Genomic DNA, 14393 nt, shown 5'->3' with positions numbered 1-14393 from the left:
AAACATTGCCGAGGTATATTTTCTATCTGTAAAAATGTACACATTCAGTCTTTTCATAAAAATAAAATTGCCACCTGCCCTGGCCAGTGTGGCTCAGTTGGTTGAAGCATCATCCGGTACACCGAGAGGTTTCGGGTTCGATTCTTGGTTAGGGCACATACCCAGGTTGCAGGTTCGATCCTGGGTCTGGGTGTGTATGGGAGGCAACTTGCCAAAAGTCAAGGGAAACTTAGTGGTTCTAGCCATCACTTCTAAGCATTCTAAGCCCTGCTTTTCTTCTTGCTTTCAAACAAGCAATTTGATACTGTGGTAGACTATAAAAATGGCTACTGATTCTGCCCCTCCCTGCATTTGTGCCCTTGTAATGTCCCTCCCTGCATTTGGCCCCCCACCCATCAAGAGATGGAGTCTATTTCTCCATCCCTTGAACCTGGGCTGAAGTGACATGCTTTGATCAATGGTATGCAGCAGAATCAATCAATCAATCTCTCTCTCTCTCTCTCTCTCTCTCGCCTGGGCTTTTAGACAACCAAGGTACCCTAGTCAACAACCAGCCAACTGCCAGACATGTACATGAGGCCAACAGGAATGAGCCAGCCTCTAGAGCACCCACCAACTGACCTCAGAACCAGCAGCTGATCACAGAAAATGAGTGACTGTAGCTGAGAACACAGAAGGATCATGGGTTGAGTCCAACCCAAGTCACTGACCCACACAATTATGAGCTAAATAAAGAATTGGGATTGGTGAGGATTTTTAATCCTCACCCAAGGATATGTTTGTTGATTTTAGAGAGAGGAGGAAGGGAGGGAGGGAGGGAGAGAGAGAGAGAGGTGAGAAAGATCAATTGGTTGCGTCCCATACATGCCTCATCAGGGATCAAACTTGAAACCTAGGTAAATGCCCTGACAGGGAATCGAACCCTCAACCTTTTGGTTTACAGGACGATGCTCTAACCAACTGAGCCACCTGGCTAGGGCTGGATGACACTATGTTTGAGATAATTTGCTAGGCAGCAAAAAACAAAACAAAACAAAACAGATAACTATCTTTAATTTATTTCTCTTTAATTTGCCTAAGTAGATTAAAATTTTTCCAGTGTGATGATGTGCATGTAGACTATCTTGTTTTATAATCTGAACTTCAAGTTTTTTTTACCTTAATTATCTTAACTGCCCAAACTCACAGATGGGGGCAGATTTTATTGTTTTATTGTATTACTCTTATGAATTACATCTAGTTACAAAAAAAGCTTATATTTTCAAGAGCCCAAAACTAAGGAACCACAAAGGTAAACCCCTGAAATTTTTAAACCCTTGAATTAACATTGTGACAGTTGGTTTTTTGAAGTCTTTTATTTTTTTTTAATTTATTTTATTGATTTTTTACAGAGAGGAAGGGAGAGGGATAGAGAGTTAGAAACATCAATGAGAGAGAAACATCGATTAGCTGCCTCCTGCACACTCCCTACTGGGGATGTGCCTGCAACCAAGGTACATGTCCTCGACCAGAATCTAACCTGGGACCCTTGAGTCTGCAGGCCGACGCTCTATCCACTGAGCAAAACTGGTTAGGGCTCTTGAAGTCTTTTAATCTAGAGACTGCAAATGCAGAAAAAAATCAGTCACCAGAAAGAAGAAATACATTTTAGCCCATAGGACCTCACCTAATACCTGTCCAAACATGTCACCTTAGAAATGGTTAAGTAATTTAAAATTACAGGTGATTCTCTCTCATTAATCTGAAAAGAAATTATCCTGAACATTTTCAGTGCTCTATTGGACAATAATAAAGAGGAATATTTTAGGGTATGGTTCCTTATGGCAGGATATGAGAATTAGAATCATCTTTCTACCAGGTAGTAGTAATGATGGGCATTACCACCTCATTTATTTATGATATTTATAATAAATGAATAAATTGGGAAATCAGAAGTGCATTTCCAAAATGGCATGGGCAAAAGCCATTATGAATGTCAGAAAATTTTAGGGGGAATGAGATTCTTTTAGGGAAAAACCCCCACCAAAACAAAAACCAGCTGTTTTTAAACATTAGACGTGCAGAAAACCGAATTCCACCCTGACCATTGTTTCAGAAAGTTCAAGAGCTCCCAAGGGGTTCTTTGCATTGTAAATGCTTTTGTCCCCATTATGAAATCATGGTATCTGCTTATAAAGTCTGCTTTTAATTTTCGTCAAACCTGGAGGCAAAGTGAAAAATATGTCACCCTTTACTTTTGAACTTTAAAACGATTTAAGTTGGCCCGTGTAGAAAATGTTTCCACATCGGCAGTATTAATCTTCTCATCATAAAACAATATGAAATAAAATGTATTTTGAAATGCCAACCAAAAAACAGTTTCACAAGAAACACATGAGATACTCATGCTAACTTATTTTATGTTAAAATAGGAATAATAACCGTGTGTGTTTGTGTGTGTGTATGCGTGTATCACCTTTTAATAAATATCCCAGAGGCTCCTATGGTAAAACCATGCTTTCATGCTGCCATTTAACCAGGGAACTAAGCAAAACCTTACAACGAATTAGGAATAGAGTCAGTGAAACCATTAAGCATAACTGTCGGATTAGCAAACTAATTTATGAGGTGCTTGTCTGTCTTTATTTTTGTTCTCTGGGTAAATGTTCTTCTAATCCTTATTTGAAGTTGGTTTATTCTTTTGAATGTATGAGTTATAACGAAGGACTTATTACTAACCCTGACACCCGGGGAAGTCTATGGCTTTACAAGCACCTTGTGGGAGTAAGATTACTTTAACAAACAGCAATGGAAATTGTGGGTATTACACATCTGAGTGGAAATAAAATGGGAACTATTTTCAGTTTATGGGTGTTTATGTCCTTTTGGCTAATGGCTGCTTGCCAACAGCCTATGGTCAATGTATGTAAGATGTGACTTATTCAAAGTCATGAGCACCCATTGTTGCCCTAAATGTTAATTTCTCACAGTTTAGATAAGTTAACATAAGCAGATGATGGAATACTTGCAACAAATAAGGCTGCTGATATAATTACTCATCTGGGGTCATTTTTTTCACAAAGCGTTTCCTCTGGGCCCCTGGGACACCTCTCAGCTACTGAAGAATTCCCGTTTTGGTGGACAAACAGAAAACAGGATCCCCCAATCCAACATTCCTTTTTGAGCTGTCTGCACTTCCCCCTGTTTAAATCTATTCTTAGTAGCTAGCCACTGATCTTATAAACATCTATGAAGTTCATCACGACAAGCCCAAGAACAAAGTAGGCGGCTACATTGATTGCAGAAAATATTTATTTATTCAGGCCAGTGGCATGAAAGGCTTTGTCTTGGGTCCTGAATGTGAAGTGTGGGCTTTGCGTGCCATACATGGAGCCCAAGTTCTCTGAGTCAGTGTGTGCTCGTGTCTACACACAGAGGCAGGCGCCCACTGGCCTGAGAGTCACAACATCTACAATGGAGTTAAAAAGTCCTTACTTGGGGATGCAAGTTACAATTTAGGGACACCCTGGCTGCACATGTATTCTAACTTGATATTCTAGACCTGACAACATGAATGTACACGAGTGTGGGGGACTGCTGTGGAATCAGTCTTGGGGCTCAGCCTGTCAAGTCATGCCAGTGTACAGTGAGACACTTTCCAAAGCCAATTGGGGTATAGCAATCAGGGTATGGAGGTCTGAGTGGTTTGAGACAGAGTTGTTACCTAAGTTGGTCTTTTGCTTTCTTCTACAGATTTCAGTCACCATAATAGAAGTTAACTAGGGAGTTAAGGGATGCTTCTGATTTAATATTGATTCTGGTTCTAGCATTCCTCTTTAGGAACTTTGGGTAGGTCAGAGATTTCTTAAGCTTCAGTTTCTCTGGCAGAAAAGCATGGGTTTCCTTCTTATATCAACTCATCAGTATTACACAACAGGGCAAGTACAGGCCCACCACATCCTAGTCTATGGACGCTGGACTAAAGCCCAGCCCATACATAGAAATTGGCAGTGGATGGGGTAGCAGGGATGGGAGTAGCAGATTCCAGCCATTCTCTCTCGCTCCAGGAGGTCAACAAACCTTGTTTCTCAATTCCAAGCATCCCCAAAGTTACTGACCTTGACCAATACCCTGGTTTGAGCAGAGCTGTCCCAGTTATAGTCCTAAAAGTCATCCCTCCCAGAACCCACCCCTCCCAAGACCTGCGCAAATCAGGGTTGTTATCCTACCTTGAGCTCTAAGAGAAATACCAAGCACAAAATAGTTCTGTAGTCAAAGAGTTTTATAAACTTCCCCTGAGGAAATATAAGGTGAGGATTCAATTCCCAGTCCATATGACTTAGCATAAGCTCTTTCCCCTCCCCCGTTCAATACCTGGCAAATGGCACATTTCCTATAAACCAATGTTGCACTGTCAGATCTGATTCCTGGAGTGTTACCTTTTCAGACTCTGCGATGGAGATTAAATGAAGGATGTTTATTAGGGCGTGTTTTTGAGATTGGCACCTATAAAAAAAGAGAGGAAGGAAGCAAGATTAAGGGAAGCCTAGTTGTGATGCAGTCCTGATAAAGGCTTCAGCCGACCCCACTAGGAGCTCTGCAACTGAGATGGCACTTCAGAGTTGACTTGTCTTGAGATAGAGGGCTTGGCCTTTATATACACTTCCCCTCTCCCCACTCCTGTCAGATGCAGCATCCAGGGAAGGGCAGTGACCTTGAGCGGAGAAAGAGCCATGGAACTTTCCATAGGAGGCGACACACTGAGGGTTTGGACCTGCAGCATTGTCAGCCGCTGGGGGAGAGCTTTCATTCTTGAGGGGGCTCTGCGCCACGTGACTCAGCCCAGCTTTCCAGGAGTCTTGCTTCCTGCCGGGCAGGAGATTATTAGATTAGCTGTTCTGCAGGAACATCTGTAGTGCATCAAAGAGCATAGACTGAACCCAATTCAGAAGTTGCTATATAGCAGATTCCTTTTTGGAATGAACTCTGAACAGATAATAATTCTCTTAATGTCAGTCTTCTGGATGCTAACTCTGTTTACTGTGATAGAGACGGGTGGTAAAAACAGAAGCCTGGATTTAAAAGAAAGAGAGACAGTGGTGCCAGAGTACAGGCATAGTTATTATTAATTGATTGTTTTATTATTTTGCATATTTCCACATAATCATGTTTTGCATACCACCATTTTCTTAAAGTGTAAGCATTGCACAATGTAAGTACAGATTCCTGCCTGTGCTTTTGAGAGAGGCCTTGGAGCCCTGAACCTCAGGGGCAGCACTGAATGGTGGCTAGTGGTCTCTAGAGCCCAACTGCCTGGTTCAGTTTCTTCAATTCCACCACACACGGTTGTGTGACTGTGGACACCAACTCCCTGGGATCCTGCCTCAGAAGGGGATTGGGAAGGTTCACTCCAAGGCACTGATCAAAATGGACAACCTCTATTCCTCCCTTTAACCCATACCTCCTGTATTTCATCTCTTTGATTTATCCCCTATCTGTTGACCTCCATCCTAAACCATCTGAAACCTCCTGTAAAGACTTTCTCTGTATCTTTAACCCATTGCCGATGAATCTGTTGTTCTCTCATAGAGACATTGCTTTCCTTCAATTAGGCTCTCTTCAGTGGGGGCTGCTCTTCCTCTTAGAGTATATGTGTCCTCACTCCCTTCTCCTGGGGCTAGACATTACTCCACTTCCCTTGGTTAAAAATCCTCTTTGTTTGGGGTCATGCCATCCACCTAATCTACCCTCCACCCCTGTGGGTCACTGTCATCTACTAGCCTTCTAATCTCTCTCCGACAGTATGGAAAATTGGTACTTGGTTCATGGTCTTGTCTAAGTCACCATCTAAAACGTCTAAGGTCAATTTGACATCCCTATAGGTAACCCCAAACATGGTTATCTAAGATCTCAGAACCAAGAGCATTCACCTCCATGGCATTTGAGCAGACCTCTCACTAGCACATCCTGTGCCCTTTGTATCCCCAGCATCACCTCTAAAAGCTTCAACAGCAATTGCCTACTATTTTGGTTTGAGTCTCACAAGCAGCAGACCCTGAGGAGAGATTCCAGTACAAGTAGTTTATTGGGAGCTAATCTCAGTCGGGGGGAGTGGGGAGTGGGGCTGAGACAAGGCAGAGAAGGAAGCAGAACATCCCTCCGAGTGCTCACCCTGGGGAGCTGGGGAGTTATCTGCTTATTTCCATCAGTCATTGGCTGAGGCTGCTTCTTAGGGACATAAACTGCCCAGAATTTCTGGCCCTGAAAAGGCCCTGAGCCAAAAGTAAGCAACAGTCTGGCCAGAGTAGGGGCATAGAAATAAGGATGACCACAGAGATTCGGGGGCCTTCAACAGCATCTGCTTCACCTACCATCTCAGCTTTCTTAACCCTGCATTTCCCCTAAATATGTCTTTCGTCTTTATTGAGGTCCCTAATCCCTTGACTCATTCATTTTCCGCTAAATTATCAGGCTCCTGGGAACCACAATTCCTTCCATATGGAGCCTGGGTCCCATGGCCAATTTGAACTTCATTCTCTCAAGCCTCTCTACTTCATTGTCTCCTCGTTGGTTGTTTATTTCTCTCTTTTCTTTTTCTTCTTTAACCACAATTTGGTATTTCCTCAGTTCAGACTTTGATAGCTAGAAAGAATTGCCCACCCAGGCAAACTGGTGCCACTACAAATTAAGGGAAGTCTGTCTTCCCAGTTCATTATAGTTTTTCACTTGTTCTAGGTCAGTTCTCTCTTTAATAACTCACAGCTGCTTGCCTTAACTGTCCTCCCTCTCTCCTCAAGGCACCTTCTCAATTTTTATCCCTTAGGTCTCAGTCCATGACTCAAGATAAATTTCTTAGTAGCATAGTTTATATTCACTGTCTCCATTTTCTCCTCCCACTCATTCCTCAACCTGCCCAGTGTGATTTCTGGCTTTATTACCCCCATGAGATTCATGTCAACTGAAAGGACATTTCTACTCTCATCTTTCTTCTTAGCAACATTCTTGGATATTTCCTCTTTCTGGAACTTTCTCATCTCTTATTTTTTGTGCCATGAAACTGCCTTAGTTTTTTTTTTTTTTAATCTTTCTTACATTTCTGGCCATTTCTTCTTTCTCTTCACAGTCTCACTGTCTTCTACCTAACCACTGAATGTTTGAATTCCTCAAGGGTCTGTCTTGGGCCCTGTCCTTTCCTCTATATTATTTTCATAAACAATCTTGCTCTAGTGATGCCTACTCTGTATCTACAGTGCAGACTTCTCCTTTGAGACCCAGGCTCATGTGTCCAGCATTATGCTTGATATTGACTCTTGAATGTCTCAAGGATACATTAAAATCAATATATTTAGAAGAAAACTCTTGATCTTTCCTCAAACCCAGTCTACTTCCAGTGTACTTCACTTCAGCAACTCACCCAAATGTGTGCGGACTGGAAATCTAGGAGCCAACCTTAATGCACTTTTCACCTTATCTAATTGAATTTCACTTCATAAAAATCTTTGAAATCATCTCTCTCTATTTTCACCACCACCACCACCTTTTATGAGCTATAAGAATTTCTTCCCAGGATTCTAGAAATGGGTCTATCTTGTCCTCTCCTGATTCCTCTAATCCCTTCAGTGAGCTTGCAGCTAAAATCAACTTTATGAAATACAGATGTGATCATGTGATCTCTACCCCAAGTCCTTCTTCAAATTCCTCAATGTCTTCCTAGTACTTTGCAGTTTAAACGTGCCTTCCTGCAATGTCTTGCAAGGTCCTACCTGGTCTGGTCTTACTTATGTCTCCAGCTTCATCTTTCGCCACACTTTACCTCACTCTTTCTGCTCCATCCACATCAACTATTTTTCATCCTGGCTTGGAGTTTTGCACATGCTGACCCTCCTCCTGTCTCTTCTCCAGTTGACTCCAACTTGTAGCTTGGAGTCATGTCTCTTCCTCAAGGGACATGTCCTAACTGTGTTACTTCAGCAAGGAAGGCTTCAGTGATACCTTAGTGGGTCAATTCCTCTCACTATAAACTCTTATTGTACCATGTAAATCTTCATAGCATCTATCACAGTTGCCATTTTACATTTATTTATATGATTTTTAAAATAATGCCTGCCACGACACCAGATTTTAAGCTCCAAGAGGACAGGGAGAATGCCTACTGTGGTGCGAGGGTACTTGGTAGGTGTTCAGAAAATAGTTATTGAAAAGAATGACAATTAATGAATGACTACTTTCCGATTTCCTAGAGAATATAGCGTTCTCAGATGTGAAAGCTCATTTTCCAACCTACATCTCAATGAAACTGGAGTCTCAGAAAGGTCTCTGTTCAAATGACACCCTGAACTGTGCTCTTAATCAATGCCCTTCCCGATCTAGTTCCAGTTATTACGTCTTTCTCATGTTTCTATTGCTCCCTTTTGCCTTATTCCTTTCTTGCATCCATTAATATTTTCAAGTCCCATTAGAAAAAAAGTACCCTCCTCAACCTTGTGTTTTGTCTATTTTTTTTTTACAAAGTCCCCATATAATACCCTGCACTAGCAATCTCTACTTCTCACTTCCATGTGCTGTCAGCTTCTGTCGTGACTTTGAAATGAAACTCAAATCTTTCTCTTGAACTTCAGACCCAAATTACCAACTGGGGACTTGATATATTTATTTACCTACATGTCTTAAGGGCTCTTCTACTTGAACCCATATCAACCCTTTCAAGCCTGCTCTTCCCCTACTCCGTTAGCACTGGCCAAAAGTACTATCCAGTTACCAGAACCAGGGTTCTGAAAGTTATATCAGCCCTTTCAAGCCTGCTCTTCCCCTACTCCGTTAGCACTAGCCAAAAGTACTATCCAGTTACCACAACTAGGGTTCTGAAAGTTATATCAGTCTTCTTCAACTTGCTCTCCATCCCAATTAGTCAATATGTCTTATCTAATCTGTTTGTTAAAAGCTTCTGGAATCTCTGCATTAATCAGTATTGATACTCGTCTTTAGTTCTCTGATTATGATGAGAGGCTCCAAGTGGTCTCCCAGGTTAGCTGACCTATAGATACAGTGATCTTTCTAAAGCACAAATTTGATCATGTGTACCCCATTCCCCTAATTCTAAGACCACCCCTACCTACGTACAAACACAGGCACCCCTATACTCTCAATTCATTGGCATAACAAGCAAGTCCTCACACAATTGTATCTTCAGCTGCATCTCCAGCTGTTCTTCCCATTGTCCCCTCTGCTCTAGATATTCCCCAGTCCTTGCTAATCTTGTAATGCCTGAATGTTGCACTGTTTTATGCATCTGTGCCTTTTCATATACTGCTTCTGCTCCCTACATCACCCTCCCCAGACTTTTGGAAGAATGGTTAATAGCTACTTGTTTTATACAACTTTCCCTGACCCTCCGAAAGGGAGCTGAGCACTCTATCTGCTGTGCTCCCAATGTGCTATGTGCATATTCTGTTAGAATGCATGCTGGCAGAGGGGCTGCATAGGGTTGTTCAGATTGTAGACTGACCAACTCTAGGGTCCTCGTTCACAAAATGGTGCACAGTTAGTGCAACCATACACCATGGCTCTGTTTTTGAGCTGTTTTTCCATTCTTTGTTCTTAAGGATCAAAGGAATGGAGAAGGGATAAAAAGAAGATTAAGAATGTAGTACGTGGAATATACATGCACTGGGTGCTATGTTAACTCCAGAGGATTGAAGGACAGGACCTGGGTACAGGCCAAGTCAGAATGTAATGCAGGGGCTTAAGAGAGAAGTTTTGTTGTGCTTTGATGTGCCATGCTTATGTAGCAAATTGTGCAAGAGGTATGATAAGAGGGGGCTGGCTCAGGGTGGTGATGTTTGTGCACTACACCAGAACAGGAAGAGTTGGAAGAACATAGACTTTTTTTTGTTAAAAGTTAATGTTCTTTAAAAAATATATTTATATCTTTATTGATTTCAGAGAGAAAGGGAGAGGGACCGAGAGATAGAAACATCAACGATAAGAGACAATCATTGATTTGCTGCCTCTTGCACATCCCCCCCCCGCCCCCCCCAACTGGGGATGGAGCCTGCAATCTGGTCATGTGCCCTGACCGGGAATTGAAATGTGACCTCCTGGTTCATAGGTTGATGCTCAACCACTGAGCCATGCCAGCCAGGCAAGAACATAGCCTATTAGTTCATAGGTTGATGCTCAACCACTGAGCCTTGCCAGCCAGGCAAGAACATAGACTATTTAAAAATGACTGAAACACAATTGGCCACTGAAAGAGAAGTAGGGATTCCCCGTATCTTCATGGAGTTGATGACTGGTGTTAATTGTAGGGATCTCTCAAATAAATTTCCCCCAGGGCTTGAGTAACCTGCCATGCACAGACTGGGGCAAGCACTGAGGGAGCTTGGGTGGCTCATTTGTTGATACATTTGCCCTTCCCCTCCCACAATAGATTGAGAACTTCATTCGGCCAGGCATTGAATCTTTTTATTTTAAATCAGCAGTAACATAGGTAATACCTGGACCACAATGAATACCTCCCACACCCATTCTAGCCAGAGGGAGAAAAGAAAAGGAAGGCTTATGGACTGTGACAATTACAGTAATAATAGTAATAGGTAACACTAATATAGTGTCTACTATGTGCCCCGCACTTTTCTATGTGCTTCATATATATTAACTCATTTTATCCTTAATGCACTCATCTGCATTTAGCTATTATAATAACTTTAATTTTACAGATAAGAAAACGGAAGCTAAGAGACTTTTAGTAACCTGGCCAAGGTCACACAACTAGTAAGTAGTGGAGGGTCTTCTATACCCCACTATTGTGATGGCAGTTTTAATCTTAAGAGAAGTTGAGGATTTTAAATGAGGCTTCTGTGCAGTTTCATGCCTCAGGCCCCCCAAATCTCAGTAGTTTTGTGTTACGTATTTTCTGTTTTGGTTTTCACCCTTGGAAACCCGTTTGTAAATGGAGACAATCATCTCTGGGCCCTCATGCACATCCTCTTTTCTCTGAATAGTCCTGGCGGGGGAGTCGGCAAGCAGAGAGGGTGAAACTTCTCATGTCTCCTGGGCTGCCTCCCTGTGCCCTGGAGCTGGGAGACATTAGGGAGATTTTTCTCCCAACATTTTCCCCACTCATCTTTTTGGTTTTGATACTGCTCTGGGCATATGAGGCTTGGAGCTACCTTCCCATCTTTGGAAACACACAGGTTTCTCTGGGTAACACTTTTCTTTTTTGTTGGGGAAAATCACTATTTATTTGTGTTTTTAAAATACGCTTCTCCATAGTTGGTCATTTACAAACTTTCAAAATTGCTCAATGTTTTCTTCAGAAATAAGAGCTTGTCTTCTTCTTTTTTTATTGTTTAAAGTATTACATATAGTATTACATATAGTAGTCTCCTTCCCCCCCGATTGCCCCCTCCCCAGGCCCCCCCCCCCCCTCCTGCACATGCCCTCACCCCCATAGTGTCTGTGCCCATTGGTTATGCTTATATGCATGGATACAAGTCCTTTGGTTGATCTCTTACCCTCCCCCATGCCCTACCCTGTCTTCCCACTGAAGTTTGACAGGCTGTTCGATGCTTCTCTGTCTCTGGATCTGTTTTTCATCAGTTTATGTTGTTCACTGTATTCCACATATGAGTGAGACCATGTGATATTTATCTTTCTCTGACTGGCTTATTTTGCTTAGCATAATGCTCTCCAGGTCCATCCATGCTGTTGTGAATGGTAAGAGTTCTTTCTTTTTTACAGCAGGGTAGTATTCCATTGTGTAGATGTATCGCAGCTTTTTAATCCACTCATCTGCTGATGGGCACTTACGTTGTTTCCAAATCTTAGCTGTGGTGAATTGTGCCACTATGAACATAGGGGTGCATAGGTCCTTTCTCACTAGTGTTTCTGGTTTCTTGGGATATATTCCTAGAAGTGGGATTATTGGGTCAAGTGGGAGTTCCATTTTTAATTTTTTGAGGAAATGGGTAACACTTTTCAATACGAATTTTTCCTCCTCATTTGTTTAAGGAGAGTTGATACAATTTATTTTTTTCTAGCTATGCATCTTCATTTTCTTCATTGGCTTTTGTAAATTGAGCAATTTTATAATTTGGGTCCATTTTGTCATCTGACCCCAAAAGTCAAATAATTATATTTCTTCCAGAAATATTCATAATTTAATTTTCCTTTTTACTTAGCTGCATTTCTCTAACTTGTGGAAAGAATAGAAATGCAGACTTATGAGGTCTGTGAGTCTGAAGTTTTCTGGTAAAGGCAAAAAAAAAAAAAAAATCACACCTGGCTTCCATTTGATGAGGATTCCATATGCTTTGTTATGTTCTTGGGATCCCCAATGGGCTTTTAAACATATAGAAGTTAGCATTTTTGTTAGATCATATTAATAAATAAGAGCTTTGCCTTTCTATTCTTGCTCTAAGGGAGAAAACAGACATTGTGTTTAATATGCACTGTACCAACAACCATGGCGAGAGTCCAATTCATTCCTTGATTTAGATCTTAAAGAATATTTAGTTTAAACTCCTTCCCACTTTCTGCCACCCCTAACCCCCCGGGTGTTTTCTAATTATGTAGCCGGTTGGCCTAAGAGGCTGCCGATGCTGGCCTGTGCTGTTCCTCTTATAGGATTTGTCCTCCTGAAGGTATTCAGGGTTCTTCCATTTCCTTTCTTCTAAAAATAGAATGCGTGTGCTTACAGTAATTTAGACTACACTTACTAGTACATGTTAAGGGAAAAAAGTCCATGGATTTCTGCCCTTAACTCTCTCTAAATTACATTTGATTTGGTTTTTAAATGGTGCCAAAATAATGCATGATAGTAAAACCTCACTTTCAAAATTGAGATTTGGTACATTTCCAGTGGTGGTAATAGAACCCCCTTTCTAAGATTTTTTTTTTAAAGAATTGAATAAAAGTATTTTTCTAGGATTAAGTCAAGTCCTATTTGGAAGTAAGACTATGGGTTACATATGGCTGGATTTCAAATATAAGGTATTTCAGTCTATTGCTTCTATAAATCACTTGTAAGGTCATGTGTCCTAATTTTTAGTTTGGAAAATATGGTCCCTATCTTAACTTTCTAGAACTGCCAAAACAAATGACCACAGGCTGGGTGTTAAACAACAGAATATTAATTTTCTCACAGTTCTAGAGGCTGGAACTCCAAGATTAAGATGTTGGCAGGTTTGCTTTCTTCTGAAGTGTCTCTCCTTGGCTAGTAGAAGTCCACCTTTTCACTGTCTCTTCACCTGGTCTTTCCTCTGGGTGCGAACACATCTGTATCTCCAAAACAAACATATTTTGAAATACTCAGTATTAGGACTTCAACATAGGAATTGGGGGGAGGGCACAATTCAACCCACAACAGTCCCTCTAGGACTAGACATCTTCTGGCCCCTGGTAGGTTCTTGTGACCGGAACTTCTTCATGATATTCATTACAACACGGAAGAATGATGTTGAGTTCAAGGGGTTGACACACTGCTTGATACCATCAAACAATACAGAATTTTAAAATCACCTCCAAAGTATAATAATATAAGTATATTATTATTATAGTAGAGGCCTGATGCATGAAATTCATGCAAGGGGCTTGATCCCCACCACCACGGCAGCCGCCGCCTCTGCTCGGCCCCCAGCCACTGCAGCTTCGTCTGGAAGGATGTCTGATCTAATTAGCATATTATGCTTTTATTATTACAGATAATACATAAATAAACCCCAGAGAGCCTTTAAATAACAAATAGCTTAGGCTAGCAATCCCAGAATCTTAGACCACCAACTATGATAAATGACATCTCAGTACTTATCAATTAGTTAAAGTTTATAAAGTGATGCACTAATCTTTCATCAACTATTACTTAAGCAGGCACGTGGCTCTGCTAGGAGAAAACAAATACTTTACCCTCCTGTCCTGGAAGAGTTCATAGTTTAGGATCTCAAAGATTTCAGATACAACAGAGTCACATATTTGAGTAAGCCACGTATCAGCTGGGCTACCCGCCATGCACTTCTTAGATCTAGGTCAGATCTGCTCAAATCCCTTGTCCACCAGACAATTGGAAGTTCAATGCAACTCCTGTACATTCCTATGGCACACTCCCAGTCACATCTGCTTCCAGCTTCCAGCTCTACTGCCTTCTTATCCTTCACTCTGTCTTTCAGCTGTTTCTTTATCTTTTCCTTGGCGTCAACTCAAACATAGGACATAAGCCTTCCATTTTCAAAAAATTTGCTCCTTGCATTAAAATACAGCGCACATGCTGCAGCTGTATGCAGTAGATTTCTGTTGGTGATTTGATGACAAGGACGGTTATATTGCACAGCCATTGAGTGATCACTTTAAAATTGAATACTAGAGGATATGGTTAATTGGTTAATGGAGAGGGAGAGAGAGAGAGAGAGAGAGAGAGA

The 14393-nt window shown here is 41.5% G+C and overlaps 1 long non-coding RNA gene across 2 annotated transcripts in view; it reads right to left on the bottom strand.

Annotated features, from left to right (window-relative positions):
- Positions 1 to 1573: 1573 nt before the first annotated feature.
- Positions 1574 to 14393, bottom strand: part of LOC102259831 — a 51997-nt gene continuing 39177 nt past the window's right edge. Inside the window, exons 2-4 of one of the 2 annotated variants that reach the window (XR_001363740.1) lie at positions 13125 to 13263; positions 4419 to 4485; positions 1574 to 1601 (exon numbers count right to left, since the gene is read on the bottom strand). This is a non-coding gene — a long non-coding RNA (uncharacterized LOC102259831). Of the gene's footprint in view, positions 1602 to 4199; positions 4486 to 13124; positions 13264 to 14393 lie in introns of those variants that run through there. The other variant, XR_314070.2, reaches the window with a different exon arrangement.

Source organism: Myotis brandtii, unplaced genomic scaffold (genome assembly GCF_000412655.1).
Source record: "Myotis brandtii unplaced genomic scaffold, ASM41265v1 scaffold440, whole genome shotgun sequence".
Taxonomy (NCBI): Eukaryota; Metazoa; Chordata; class Mammalia; order Chiroptera; family Vespertilionidae; genus Myotis; species Myotis brandtii.
This window is presented reverse-complemented; position numbering and strand designations above follow the sequence as displayed.